Here is a 15,060-nt window from a genome sequence, read left to right on the forward strand (position 1 = left end):
AGCTTTTATACCAAACAGCATATGCTGCATCTCACAAAAGCCCTCATCCACTGAGAGATTTCGAGTCCTAACAGCTGCAGATTGGAGGAAAGATGTGCTTATGTCGCTGTCCTACTGCATATTCAAAACAGAGGTGTTTAAGCCTATAGAAAGGACATGGTCCACCCTGTTCTGGAGTCAAACACACAGGGAAGGTTGGAAGACTAAAAATATGAGTAATTAGTAGGGCATGCATCACTAACTGTTCATACTTTGGGTTTGGGTTTTTTGTTTAGTGTAAAATTGCACAGATCTGAGTACAGTTTAACCTGGCAGGGGGAAAAATCCATAAAATAAACAAACAATAGACTTGGATTGAAAAACCAAAGCCATATCTAGGGAACAGATTATCTTAGACAAAAATCAACACAGCCACTATTTAAAAAAATAGGCTAATTTTCCAAGTCCCTTAGAGTTAAACAGTTGAGTTTTACTGTTTTTGAATCCATTTAGCCAATCTCTGTATCTGGCAGTAGCACTATTAGCATAGTTTGCATACATCATTGAATTGGATTATACCATTAGTATGCAAGAGGACCACCACTTGAATATTCTTCAACTTTACAAATAGGTAGTTGAGAATAACCAGCAAGATTTGTTATAAAACGTTCATGTTTGTAAAGGAAACTATGTTTTGATGACATAACTACATTTGCACCATACTTTGAAAAACATAACTTTTGACAGATAACTTTTTTTCAAGATCATCTTAGACTATAAAGGGTAAGTTCAACCAAAACTAAAAAAATCTGTCATCACTTATTCACCGTCAATTTGTTCCAAACCTTCTGTGTAACAAAAAAGATGATATTTTTTAGAATATCAGTAACCAAACAATGGATGTGCCCCATTGAATTACACACTATTTGTTCCCTACTATGGAGGTTAATGGGTTTGTGTCTGGTTTGGAAGTCAACTGTTTGGTTACCCTACCCACAGGTTATTATTCAAAATTATTCAAAATAAATGAATGCAGGTCTTGAACCGAAGGTGAGTAAATGGTAGAATTTTCATTTTTGGGTGAACTATCCATTTAAGGTTCAACTTGTATTCAAATTTAGTAGTAAAAATAATTGGCTCAAAAATCAAGCTTTGGAGATTTTTTTTTTTTTTTTTTTTTTTAAGGAAATTTGAAATGACGTACTATGGAATATTCATGTATTCAGGTTTAAAAGACAATAGAACTAAACTGATAAAATGCCAGATGCTTGATTTGATATATGTGCTATTCAAATCTGGGCACATACTAAGGATGCAGCCTAAAAAAAAGGCAAACAAAAAAGCTGTTTCCATATTTCCCACATAATTGTATGATGAAATTAAGACATATTGAAAAATATAAATATTTTAATATTTTTCTTCAACATAAAATTTCAGACTCTAAATCTTTTAATAACTTATTCATGAAGCAACTGCAAAAAGTTACATCAACTGCACATTTAAAAAGTGGAAATTACATATATAGCATGGAAGAACCCACTTCTACCGAGCACCATATTGCGTATTCATCATGCGTTCACACAGTCTCACTAAAGATACAGTTGAGTGCTTTATGGTGCCCAATCAGTCTAGAGACAAATATTTCTCAGCATAAACAAGTATAATTTTATGAACCTGTTTTCCAGCTAAAATCTGAATTTACTGGCAATAGGCTGTCAGAAAAGTTGGATACATTGAAAAGCTCCTTTGGGAGGCAACAAGAGGCAGCGAAGAAAACAGCTCACAAACAGTGAATCGCACACCGCTTTAAACACACGTTAAATGCAGGTTGTCAGGAGAGGTGTAAAGGCGCACACCCCAACACCCCTGTGGCTGAATGCCTACTAGTCATTCCATCAAAGTGACACTTTCAAATACACACACTCACACATGAGGCCATCTTCTCCCTCGTTCATTCAAATAGACGCACACTTTCAAAGGCACCATCACACATTATCTCTCTCCCAACAGAATCTCAAATGAGATTTACTGGTGCATCCTGCACACAGACACTCACACTAACCCACTAAGGCATGATGACACGCGTACAGTCCGTCCCCCACGACACCTCCGGGCTCTGCAGTGAAGCATGTCAAGCGAATTCCATCTGGGGAGAGGAATTTGACCTCCGACCTCTGTTTATGACCCATCAAAGGAAAGCCTGCTCATTGGTCTGGCAGAGTAATCATTTCCAGAACGGGCCACTCAAAGAGAGTGTGTTCAGGAGGGAGGGAGGGAGAGAGGAGATTTTCCAGGGAGACAGAATGCCTGCAGCCGGCTATGTTAAAGGAATCAGGCTGCTGATGTTCAGCAGAGCTCTACAGAGAGGCCCATGTTTCAAATACAACTTAACCAACCTCGAAAGAAAGAAAGAAAGAAAGAAAGAAAGAAAGAAAGAAAGAAAGAAAGAAAGAAAGAAAGAAAGAAAGAAAGAAAGAAAGAAAGAAAGAAAGAAAGAAAGAAAGAAAGAAAGAAAGAAAGAAAGAAAGAAAGAAAGAAAGAAAGAAAGAAAGAAAGAAAGAAAGAAAGAAAGAAATTAACTCATTCCCTGCCAGAATGTTTCAGCATTTTCATGGCCCCCAAAATATTTTATTGTGAATATCTGAACATGCAAATTCAAAAAAAGAATAAACATAAACATTATATAGCTTCATTCATTCTTTTTAATCAACACATAAATGTGGGTATGCTTCATTAAAAAAAGCAACATTGAGCAAAAATCTGAGAAAAGTCGTGTTTTTGTCAAAGACTACATCTGGATCCAATTCAGAATGATGATCAAAACACAGATGGAGTAGATCAAGCCCATCAACAACCTTAATGCTTGCACAATCCCTTAGCTCGTGCTGTGTCCACATTTCATTCAGTAATATTAGGCAGTTTTAAATTATATGCTGTTTAATGTTGATAATTACATATGCTATGGCATGTCTCTGCTTCTTCTTCACCTGTGTTTTGATCAGGAGATTCAGTACTCTTCCACAAAATGCATAATAGTGCCCCCTACCATACGACGGAGGCCAGAATTTTGTCAATGGTTGGGGAAAGAGTTAAAAATAAGAATGTTTCAAAGAAAAGACTAAAAAATAAAAATTTGCACCAGACAATCCTCTTAAGACAACTGGTAATAATTCATACAAAATAGCAAAAGTGTAAGGTGTAATATGAACAAATTCTAAAAGCTTTTTTTCCTATTGCAATCATGGTTTGGTTAAAGGCTTTGACTTTAGGGCTGGGTTAACCTTTGTGATTTATTACAAGTTTGCCACCTTGTGCATTTTTATTTTAACCAATACTCATGAGTTCAAGTTGTGAAAGATGAGGAGCTAAGACATACTGAAGGTGTGTTCACACTGACAGCAATAGTAATAAAAACAACCTAAAGTCATTCATTTTCTGTAAGATTTTGGCAAAGTTGAGTTTTGAGTTTTGTCAGTTTATGCAAATAAGCAGGGACATGATCTGCCAATGGGAGCACAGATAAGCTTAAGTGAAAACACCTACTAGCAAGTAACTTCGCAACACTAACCATTTTAAACAGACCTTGCAAAAGCCGCAAAAATGACTATACTGTCAAACACTAATAGGGGAACACATTTTCTTTCATTTCCGTTGAAACTCATCTCATTTTCCCTTGCAGAGTTTTTAAAGTTGTTGTTGGCATAATCACCTTCTTAAAAAGAAGCAGTCCATTCCTTCACTTTCTCGCTCTCAGACTGCTGAAAAAACATGATTAGCTGCTAGAAACATGATTAATGATTTGTTCTCCGAGCTTTCTGCTCTTCCTCTGTCAGGAAGCATCATTATGGAATGAGAAGTTTACTGAGCTTCCAAAAAGCCTGCAGTGACAAGAGGTCCCCCGTCAAAGACCCCCCATGAGGTTAGAGGTCAAGGGGCAGTGCGGATTAGGGCGACACGTCACCTCGCTTTGGGATTTCAATTAACCCTTTCACAGTCCTCTGTTACTCAGGCAACGGATAAGCCTGCCGCAACAGATCCAATGTGCTGGTTTCTCTCACCCGGATTAGACCTAATCCTGAATGAAAACCAACTCACAAAGCGGGCTCCAAATCAAACCCGCCTTTAGCCAAAAACCAGCCAAGCAAAGATCACCAGCAGCCAAAATTACAAAGCAAAGTTCCCGATCTATAATGCCAGAATGAACCACAAGCGAAAACAGTTGAGATTATGAGGTCAACTATCTAAATCCATTCTGGCTGTATTAAAGGTTGAACATTATTGAGAAAGATCAATACACGCCGTCTTTTAATGAGATATTAATTAAGAGGCGACTGAACACCAGGACCTTGACTTAACAAGCTCAACGCTCTTATTAAAACCAATTCAATATCATAACATATTACATCTATCAATCTATCAAGAGCTAGCTTTATCCATTTATCGATTTGCTGAAACAACTCCACAGAGCGCCGTATTATAAACTGCACATACTATCCAGTTTCTCACACATTGAAAACGCACCTATGTGGCTACTGTTGACCTCTTGAAAGGACTTTTCGAGCATCTGTGGTCCTCGGAGAGGGACGTCCCCTTGGGCCCCATCACTTTTAGTCTTACTTACATGGCCAGTCTAGAGATCGTGCATTATTTAACTGGCTTTCAGTACACAAACCACAACTGCCTGAGGAAGTGCTTCAGCGGCAGAATCCAAGGAGAGACGGCTGCCAAATGAAATGAACCAGACAGTAAATAGTCTATTATTGAGTTCACACTGCTTATACCATAAGGAGGAATCACAAAGAGTAAACCTGCTTAGACCACAATGAACAGAAAGGTGGAAAACAGATTTTGCACACACAGCCCAAATGTACTTATTTACACTTGGAAACCCTTATAAATGCACATGGCTATTCGTATTACTGATTTCATGTTGCCTATAGCGAAGCTTCCAGAGTCACTTTCATCAGAAGGGGTAAATAAACACAAGATTCAAACCAGACCTGAAGGGATGCATTTGAATACAGCAAAAAGAAATATGGCTCTGAGATGCTGCCAGTCTGTGACTTCCATTATAAGAGCCCCAAAGCCTTTCTCGATACAAAACAGGCGAGCGAAAAGGAAAAACACTACGGCACCAGTTAATAATACCCTTAACAGCTGGTTTGGCATCAGTGAAACCTACCCTATGCTTAACATAATACATTGTGAGTGTCATGACAATGCTATCCAGGATCAGTTGTAAGGGCCATAGAAAACTCCGCAGAGGGTGGTGGTAAAGCTGTAGTCTGCAAGCAGATGGCAGATAGCATTGATCGGATCCAAGCCCCGATAAGGCTGAGGGATAGATGCGCTGTCCTGGAAACTAGAAAGGAGAGGTGAGTGGAAAGGTCCCCCCCCACACCCTGTCCCAAAAGAGAAATCCACACCACTGACTGGTATTGACGTACATTAACGGTCCCAGACGGTGTAATTTAAATCTAACAGCATGTATCACTAATAATGCTAAATGATGTAATGTTCAATTTGCATAAGGGGTCAGGGGCCGATCCAAGAGGGGTGAAGGCTGCAAAAGCTCATTCGAGGGCCCTTGACACTTTCTTTCACAATGGTATGTGACCTGACAGTGAGGTTAAAGGTCACACTTGGAGTTTCAAGCTCTAGTCGAATAGCTGAAGTAAACTCCTCCTGGAACTGGTTAAGACACAGATGGTTAGTTCTTTAGCGAAAACAGTTTGGTCGCAAACAAATACGGATGCACTCTCTCCATCACAAACACATCACTTATCTATTCCTAGAATAAGGTGCCATGTAATACCATTCGTCAGTTGAATTATACACTGCTGAATCATATATTCTGGAATGAGATACTCCTGGTCATGGCCAAGCTTCATTGATCAACATGAGAAAGCTTCTAATCTCACTACCGGCCGCATACTTTGACAGCAAAACGAAATACGGCAGCTCAAAACAAAGGTTGGGATGGAATTTTTGTTCCTCCTAAATCAGTTGTGCGGTTTAAAAGAAAGAGGGCTGGAAAACACAAGAAGAATGAGAGCTCATCATTGCTGTCCTGACATCATGAGTGGCACTGATCCTACACTGAGGTTCCCAGCTGAGACCTCCAGTCTGTTGAGGGAGCGGGAAAAGCTGCATCTCCTCTGGACGACGGCCATGACAAACAAAACATGGCCTGACCCTTCAATCTCCAAACCCTGCTCAAGCCAAAGAACTAGTTATACACAAACAATAACTCACAAAAAGTAAATGAGAATTAATTTGATGCAACAGCACTATTTTCACCTTGTACAAGGCACTAAAATATACAACAGAGTAGGCTGCTAATAAGACTGATCAAATATAAAACGGTACCCTAATCTCTATTCCTGTCATATTCCTATGGCATGAAGTATCTAAATATCACACTCTTTCTCAGTGGGATAACCATCTGCCAGCCTTTGGCGCGCACTTATATAAACGTACATACTAGAAGAAAAAGTGAAGGGAGAAACAATTTTATTATCTCTTCCTCTGATCTGATACAGTCAGCTTCAAAACACTTCAGGCCTGACTGCCTTTATTGTGTTAGTTTGACGTCTCCAGAGATTTGAGGTGCAGAAAGAGCTGATAATGGATTGGAAGAGTAAATTAAATAACTTGTGTTTTATGATAAACTCAATCAAAAAGATATCATTGTCTGTCCTAGAAGTGATATTGAAGGAAACTAAAAAGACAAGAAGCTAATGAGAATCTTCAAGAAAAGGTAGAATGAAATGGAAAAACTGAAAAGTCTGAGAAATATGAAGGAGAGATGCTTGTGGGCAAGATTATTCATTTATTTTGTAATCAATGTATGGGTACCTTAACCTTAGTACTAGTTGTCACATGGGCAATATCACAGTAAAGATTCAAATGTCAAGAGTTTTGTATTTGCTTTATAACACCTACTTTAAAACTCCCAAAAATATAATAAATATAAATAAAATATATTTTTTATTAATTTTCGATATTTTTTATTTTACAGTTGTTGGGTAAACAAGTGAACGCAATAAAAATACAATTGGGGCAAGTTGTCTCGAGTGGGTGTGTTCAACAGCACATGTTTTATAAATCCATAAGGAATTTTAACGGATATTTCACCCAAAAGTGAAAATGATCCCATTGTTCACTCACCCTCAAGCCACCCGGAGCCGTGTGGAGCACTTTTATAATGGATACACTTATTTGGGCTTCAAATGTTGGGCTGCCATACTGCCATTATAGTGCTTGGAAGAGCCAGGACATGTTTTAATATAGCTTCGATTGTATTCGTTTAAAATAAGAATGCCAAATACACCTATTGCTTGATGGTGAGTAAATTATGGGGTGGTTTTCATTTTTGGGTGAACTACCCCTTTAAGACATTTGCAGACACAGATATTGACCATCAAAAATGAATCTACCCAAGGTAATATTCACTGGAATAAAAAGTGTGACAACTAGCCCCGTCTCCCTCAATATAAATGCAATTCATGCTCCTGAATCTATAATTGTGACGTACTGTAACGCTGCAGACGTTCTTTAGTGTGGGGAAAGGCGCCAAGACTGCCTCTGTCTGCAAGCGGCGCCTCATAGATTGGGCACGGAGGTTTAACACAGCCCACAGCCCACTCTACACCGGCAAAGACTCGAGAGGAGGCTGGCAGGCACTGACGAGCTCGAAGGTGAGGATGTCAGGGATATTTAAAACATCCGTCAATCACGGCAAAGGCCGAGTGCGCGGAACATAACGACTCAAAGCGAGATTAATTATGACATGGCGCACTTCGTTTCCCACAATGTCACAGAGGCGAACCGCTTTGACATAAAGGTGGACATTTACGCCTATAACGTTGAGATTGATTCTGTAACATCACTTTATAACACAAACTTCATCAAACTACCAAGGACTCCATTGGTTTAAGTGTGCAACGTAGACTGGTTAACTTTTAATCCATTTTAAGGTGGCGGGTGGTCTTAGTTATTGATGACCCAAGAGCACATTTTAGAATTAATAACTTTTATTTGCGGATTATAGATAATCAAAAAACGCGATTCCCAAAATTGACTCGCATTATGTGATTCTTTTTAGTGAATCAAATAGGCTACAAATTGTCAATTTTTCCAAATCAGTGACGCTTATGTTGTTGTAAGCATTCTTATTCAGTAGGCCTAATATTATATTATATATAATATTATATTATATTATAATATTATATTCATAACACATTTGTATGCCATATTTAGCGCCTGTAAATGGAATGCGTTTAATTGCTCCTGCAGATCAAGTCTGAGTAAAGAAACATGCAAATTACCTTAAACATGCAAATTATTTCTTATTTATACCTTATTTTTTCAGTTTAAATCTGAAGTTATCATCAGTCAGTCAGCAGACTGCTGTAGGCAGGTAAACGCATTCGTTTTTCTAAATATTTATTTCTCAAAAGTACTAAAACAAGGACAGTACACGAACCAAAATCGTTCAGTTAGAACCCATCATTACAAATAACGTCACAGTCGGCGCTACTTCAAGAATGGAGCTGTCATCACGTTTTGCCCAAAAGGTACGATTTGCCACTCTCAATATAACCTACACTGAATATGAGTGTTTATGAAAACCGTAACTTTTGTACAGTCTGCTTATCTCCCCACAAGAAAATCTTTGAGTCCGGTAGGCTACGAGTGGTCCTATGCTGACAGACTGAGAGGTTGCAGTCTTAACTTTAAAAGAAAATTTCAATACATGTTTAACGAATATTTACATACAACACACTTACTTTCGAAACAAACGTGCTCTTCTAATCTCTTGTCAGTCATGACAAACCAAGCCACTGAACACTATGAACGGACGCGTAAAAACGTAATCTTTCAGCTCACTTACTGCAAGAAAACACGGACTAGTCTACTTCTTTGTTCTTGAAAGCATTAGAACATGTCACAATGTAGGCTATAATAAAAAGAGATGAAGCAGAACAAATCCTCCATTCACAACATAACCATACACCAACACTTCGACTGTCAAACAGTTGCCCGCGTTGCGAAAAAAGACACCCACAAAATAGGTTATTTAATCTTAATAAAATACATGTAACATGATTTTAATTAATGTGATAGTGATTTATATGTGAAGGCTATGACTACATGCGTGAAAATGCGATTAGAAATTGGTCTAATCTTAGATTTCTGCCCTTTTCACGCAGCCTAACAGTTGTAACCTACATCCAATGTTCCCGAATTCCCAGCTGACTCAGTCTTGGTGAGATTTTACAGACAGCCAACCCACATACTGTCACATTGATACTGACAATCCAATAACCAAATGACTGATGGATTGAGAGGCGTTGGGCAGAGCCTGGTTTATATATTTAAACACAAAACACCCCTCGCTATGCAGTTAAAGTGTGATATGCAGTGGTAAACTGCGCTATCCAACAAATTCATCGTTTACATTCAGCATATTCTCAGAGAACGCCCCTGTACCCAAACCTGCGTGGTACTTATTTCAGTAAAGCAATTAAACCACAGGGAATCTAAGCAAGTTAGTCCTCCACTGCTGCTGCTCAATGCAAATATCCGCTTGTTTAATGCGTCGGTTAATAGACGCTGAGGTGTCAAACCGCATGTAAAATGTCCACATCGCACTCCTCGGCTGTTCCGACGCAAACAAGTATCGATACATTCACAGGGAACGCCGAGGAAAGCAGCGCGCGACACGCATCTGCCCTCAAAAAAACTGCATTTGCCCCCAAACAAACTGCATTGAAAAGTCACGCCTGTGCGTAAAGAACCGAGGTTACTTACTTGTGCTCTTGATATCTTGGTTTATTATCCTCGCCATGCGTAAAATCTCAAACTTGAGTACATTTTCTCGGCAGCAGTGTGTAAAGCTCCGCGTGCACTTTCCGAGTGTGAAGTCTCAGCACGGCATGAATGAGGAGGAATGCGGTCCGCGCGCCCTGACCGAGACGCAGCCTCGTTTTGAGACTCGGGGAACGCGCTGCCTGATACATACAGTATATCTCGCGTCGCAGCCAGGCGGCGACATTGAGCGCGCTGGAGGCGAAACCTACAGTCTGTAGTCTCGAATACCAGTCCGTTGCACCACCTGTCGATGTATCCAAGCACATTTATTACAATCACAGAGACGATGGTTTGTTTGTCTTTTGTGTGTGCCAGACAAGCACAATATTAGATATGAATAAAACAGCTTTAGAGGACTATTGTAGCGGCGTAATTGTACCACCAGTTAAACCTATTTAAAATTAGGTTAAAAAAGTTAAATGTTTCCTATCATTTTATATATACAATAAACATTTGTACTTAAATATTTTAAACAATAGGTTTTAACAGGATTTTTAGACATTTGTACTGATAAAAAAAAGATGATTTCACCTTGCTACCAATTAGATCTTCAAGGGTTAGTTCACCCCAAAATGTTTGGGTCATTAATTAAATAACCCTCATGTTGTTCAATTTTATCAAGCAACTCGAGTGCTTTGTTCGCACAAAGAATTCACCATTTTAGTTACAAAAATATTGACCTGAGTTTAAACCACTGGAGTCACATGGATTATTTTAATGATGTCTTTCCTACCTTTCTGGACCTTGAAAATAGTTGCGCAGCTGTCAATGGAGGGACAGAGAGCTCTCGGATTTCATCAAAAATGTCTTCCTTTGTTTTCCGCTGATGAACGAAGGTATAACACGCGTGTGGAACGGGATTAGGGTGAGTAATTCATGATAGAATTTTCTTTTTTGGGTGAACTAACAGCAGTCACGTTGGCAAGAGGAGGTAACCATAGCAACCGTACACTGTCGAAATGTTCTCCATCGCGGTCAGTTCTGCTCTGTGTACAATACATCAATTAAACATGACAATTCATTACAGTATAAATTGCTTTTTTTATAAATAAATTTACATATTACAGATATTTCACCCCAAATTAGTGTTTTGTCTTAATAGCACCAAATTTCAATTTGCTTTGTGCAAGACGAGCCTTAGCAGATTGTGCCCAGAGAATAAGTTGTTGTTTTTTTACTACTTTTACATATTTTCATTCTAACTTAGATTAAGCTCAATCAACTTGTATGTGTCCGTAACTCATTTCAACTTAAATTGCATTAAACTGACTTTAAAAAATGAGATTATGAGAAAAATGAGTTGATTATTGAATAACTTATTTTTAAAAAAAGTTGATTAATGCTCCTTTTTATTTTTTACCATATATATGATAGTGCTTCATTTCTAATTTGTTGCAGGCAAATATGCGAATATTGTATTTTATTAAAGGTATAAGAATTACTATAAACTGTAGGCTACCTTGATGTTACACAAATGTTACAACACTCCCAGTCTACCTATTATTGTGTTTTTTTGGAGAAACATGCACATACAATAGAGGTTGACATTTTACAGTGCAGACTGACATAAAATACAGAATATACAAGAATACATAGAAAATATGCTATCTGTATTATATATAACAGAATAAATGAAAAATACTGAGAACTGAGAAAACTGAGAAATGTGTGACCATGCCAGAGCACAGCGCCATTATATATTAAAAAAATACGTTGACAGTAAGATGGTATCCATTCTATATTTACTTTATATAGTATTATAAATCCTTAGATCACAATGAGGTTAGGTTCTTGTTTGACCAGTGACAGACAAAGACCATCTCATGTCAGAATGTATTTGACCACCCGCTGAGCTTTACAATCCCATCATCCTACTGCACACATACCCTTCCTCACAAAAAAAGCAGAGCTTCTCTGATAAACACTGTGGATTCAGGATCAAACTTGCACACCCACTGACAAATCCAGTGCTAGAGTGAAGACGGAGCCTGAATGCACAAACAAGGCTGTCAGAACAGTCAAACTTCGACTTGAATAAACTTCAGCTGAAATTTTACTCTAACATTTATAACATTTCTTTACATTGTTGTTTTTTATGTAGACACAGTCCTTCAGTGATGTGAGGCTTTTCCGGTACATTACTGGGCGTACAGTATGCTTCAAGCTTTTTACAACAAGAATGTCTGCTCTTATTTTGTTTCTTAAGATGCTGTCTGACCAAAAAGTGAAGAGTTTACAAAAATATTCATGCAGTATTTTGTTTGTGACAATATAATGGGCAATTGAACATTTCATACATTTTTAAAATAATGTTTTTAGGAATTTTAATGAAATGTCTTTCTTTTTTTACTAGAAAACCTTACATGATGGCTTGACAAAGTCTTCTTTGAAAGTCTTGTTTTGAAGTTTGGAGGCCATATAGTATCCTCAATGAATTTCACCAGTTCCTGTTACCAACACATTTCTAAACTGTATCTCCCAATTTGTTTGCAATTTGTTGTGTCCATTGAATTATTATTTTTTACTAATTTCTTTGGGATTATCTGTACAACATTTCATTGATCTGCTTTGTTGCATGCTGGTGTAATTGTGAAATAGCATTGATTTTAGTTGTACCTGCCACTTTACATCAGAAAATAACAACTGGTATTGTCAATTCTTTAGTCAGACAACTGCTAAGTTGCCATCTTGGCCAGAATAAGCTACTGTATTCATCTGGCTTTAAACTGATAGTCAAACGTTTGGCTTTGCAAGACTAATACCACCACAAAATGTACATCATCAAGCCGTGCTGCTCAAAACTGTCTAGAAATCATTGACTAATTCACAAGAGCATACTAAGAGAATGAGAGGAATTTAAGGGCTGTCAAGAATTACAGAGTTCAACAGGCAGTATCCATCTTTACATAACAGAGGAGATTAGAGAGCTCCTATGGTGTTAGTAAGAGATGAACATGACTTCACCAAGTCCAACATGTTCCTGGATCAACATTCCAATCAACCAATCAGTTTTGAGGGACTAGTTTCAAGTTTATGTCAAGTTTAGGCTTACAACCAGGGTTAGGTGCTTCTACATCAGTGTTATTCACCTTCTTGATTTTAGGAATAAGCAGAGCTTGACATTAACTTTTGTGCTCAACCGCTGTGGCTAGTGGTTTCCAAAGTTACAGCATTTTCACTGGCCAAAATGTAGTTTTTGGCTAGATGAAAAAGACCACTGTACACCTCCAAATCAAGTCTACATTAAATCTATAACATCAAATATAGGCCTATTTAGCTGTGATAAGGTTGTGTGTGTATAGTTTATTGATCAAGACAGAGAAACACTAACAGTTGCTTGTCTAAAAAAAAAAAGATTTTTTTTGGTGTTATATAACTTATTCCAGTGTTCTTTAGATATGCCATATCTGATATATGTTCTAGATTCTAGAACATCTATCAGCTATGGCATATCTAAATCTCATATTCTTCGTGTATGAGCCCATACAGTAGCCTAGTGAAATACATATCCATATTTCTTGTCATTTGACAGTTTATTTGATTAAATATCAAAACTCTGAAAGGTGTGCATCATACCTGACACCCAGATGAACACTTTACCGTTGGTTTCATGACTGTAAGTCATTTTCTTCAAATGCTATGAAGTTAGAAATGTGTATACCAATGTCATATGTAACTTTAGAGATGGTTCCTAAATTTCGCAAATGTCCAACGTCAAGCCAACTTCATGCCAGTCACATCAGATTTTCTATGGTTCTGATGAGATCTTTGTTTGAAACCTTTTCAACTGAAATAGAACAAAAACAGTCGATCATTGTATGAGGAATGAATCCCCTATGTACATCGCATGTACATTTCGTGCCCTGAACAAAACTCCAGCCTTTAAGCGATGACTCATCTGAACGCCTCTGATTATTAGCCATTGCATTCATAAATTCAACAGAATCGTGCATGATTGGTTATAATGCGCAGCACGATTATAACTGTTTCCTTTAGAGAAGACTACAATAAAATTAAACCCGCCAAAGTGGCTAGTGGGAGTGACTGTTACACGCCACAGCTTAAATCCACCCCCAAATAGCAGGCAGGTGTTAATGTCAAGGCCTGGGGATAAGGTATGGGTAGTGTTAGGCCCCGTCCACACGGAGACGCGTTTAGCTGTATACGAATACATTTTGTACCGTATCAGCGGTTCGTCCACACGGATCCGGCATTTTAGAAGCATGAATCCGATATTTTCTGGAACCGGGTCCCAAAGTAGGTAAAAGATGATCGTGAAAACGATCATCTTCCGTTTTCGTGTGTACAGCGAGTCCGTATATTACCTGAAACGGTGATGTCATCACACTACGTCCAGCACAGTGAAAGAGTTAAGGGATACAACTACAGGCACTGGGCATGCGCACATCAATATCACGTCATTTAATTAACGTATCTGCATACCTGTAAGGGTATGTTTTGGGTTGGGGTAGGTGTAGGCATTAATAAAACACATCTGTTAAGTAGCAAATGTATTTATTTTTATTTTAATGTGAGATTTTGCCTCACCTCCGACCACTGCTATACCCCTTCTAGCCACAACTCTTCTTCTCCGTTTTTAGTGTATTTCTGTGGCAGAATTACAGCGCCACACACTGGCCTGGCATGCAAACTACATAATTTTTAGTCAGTTTCGGTAATCTCGTGTGGACGCAGATATTTCTTGAAACAAGGGGAAAAAAAGATCGGATTGGGAAAGCGCTGGCTTCGTGTGGACGGGGCCTTAGGATTAAGGGTAGGGATATGTTTAGGGCCAAATTTCGGACAGGAATGTTGTTCCAAGATCCCCAAAAAAAAATTGGCTTTGGTCTTACTTGGCAAAATCACAGTGACCACTGGTCAGATGCTTCTAGAGGCAGGTGTTGTGGGATGACTTGGGTCATTCAGTAGTTGGCCTTGCATTTTAAAAACAAAGTGCTCTGAATTTAAGTGTGCCGCTCATCCCTGGGGATGTTTGCAAGGTCAGTGTCATTAAGAAAGTTGGACTCAGATTGATTAGGTCTAAAACTTTTCTCTTTAACTCCTGAAGTTTCAGTAAAGCAGGTGGTGATTGCAAGGATAGGCATTTTCTCTTTTGTATATCCCTAACCCATTTCCCTTCAAATGAATAAAAGAATGCTCCCACTTCACAGTTGTATCTATTCATGTCTAGTATGTGGGCTCTTA

General features: G+C 38.4%; 1 protein-coding gene across 1 annotated transcript in view; it reads right to left on the reverse strand.

Moving 5' to 3' along the window:
- The window catches only part of plxna1a (plexin A1a), a 259,133-nt gene extending 249,175 nt beyond the window's left edge, over positions 1-9,958 (reverse strand). The window contains exon 1 of the mRNA XM_067445763.1: positions 9,796-9,958. The gene's annotated coding sequence lies outside the window, so the exon portion shown is untranslated. The remainder of the gene's footprint in view (positions 1-9,795) is intronic.
- Positions 9,959-15,060: the final 5,102 nt, after the last annotated feature.

The sequence above is a fragment of the Pseudorasbora parva genome, chromosome 6 (genome assembly GCF_024679245.1).
Source record: "Pseudorasbora parva isolate DD20220531a chromosome 6, ASM2467924v1, whole genome shotgun sequence".
Taxonomy (NCBI): domain Eukaryota; kingdom Metazoa; phylum Chordata; class Actinopteri; order Cypriniformes; family Gobionidae; genus Pseudorasbora; species Pseudorasbora parva.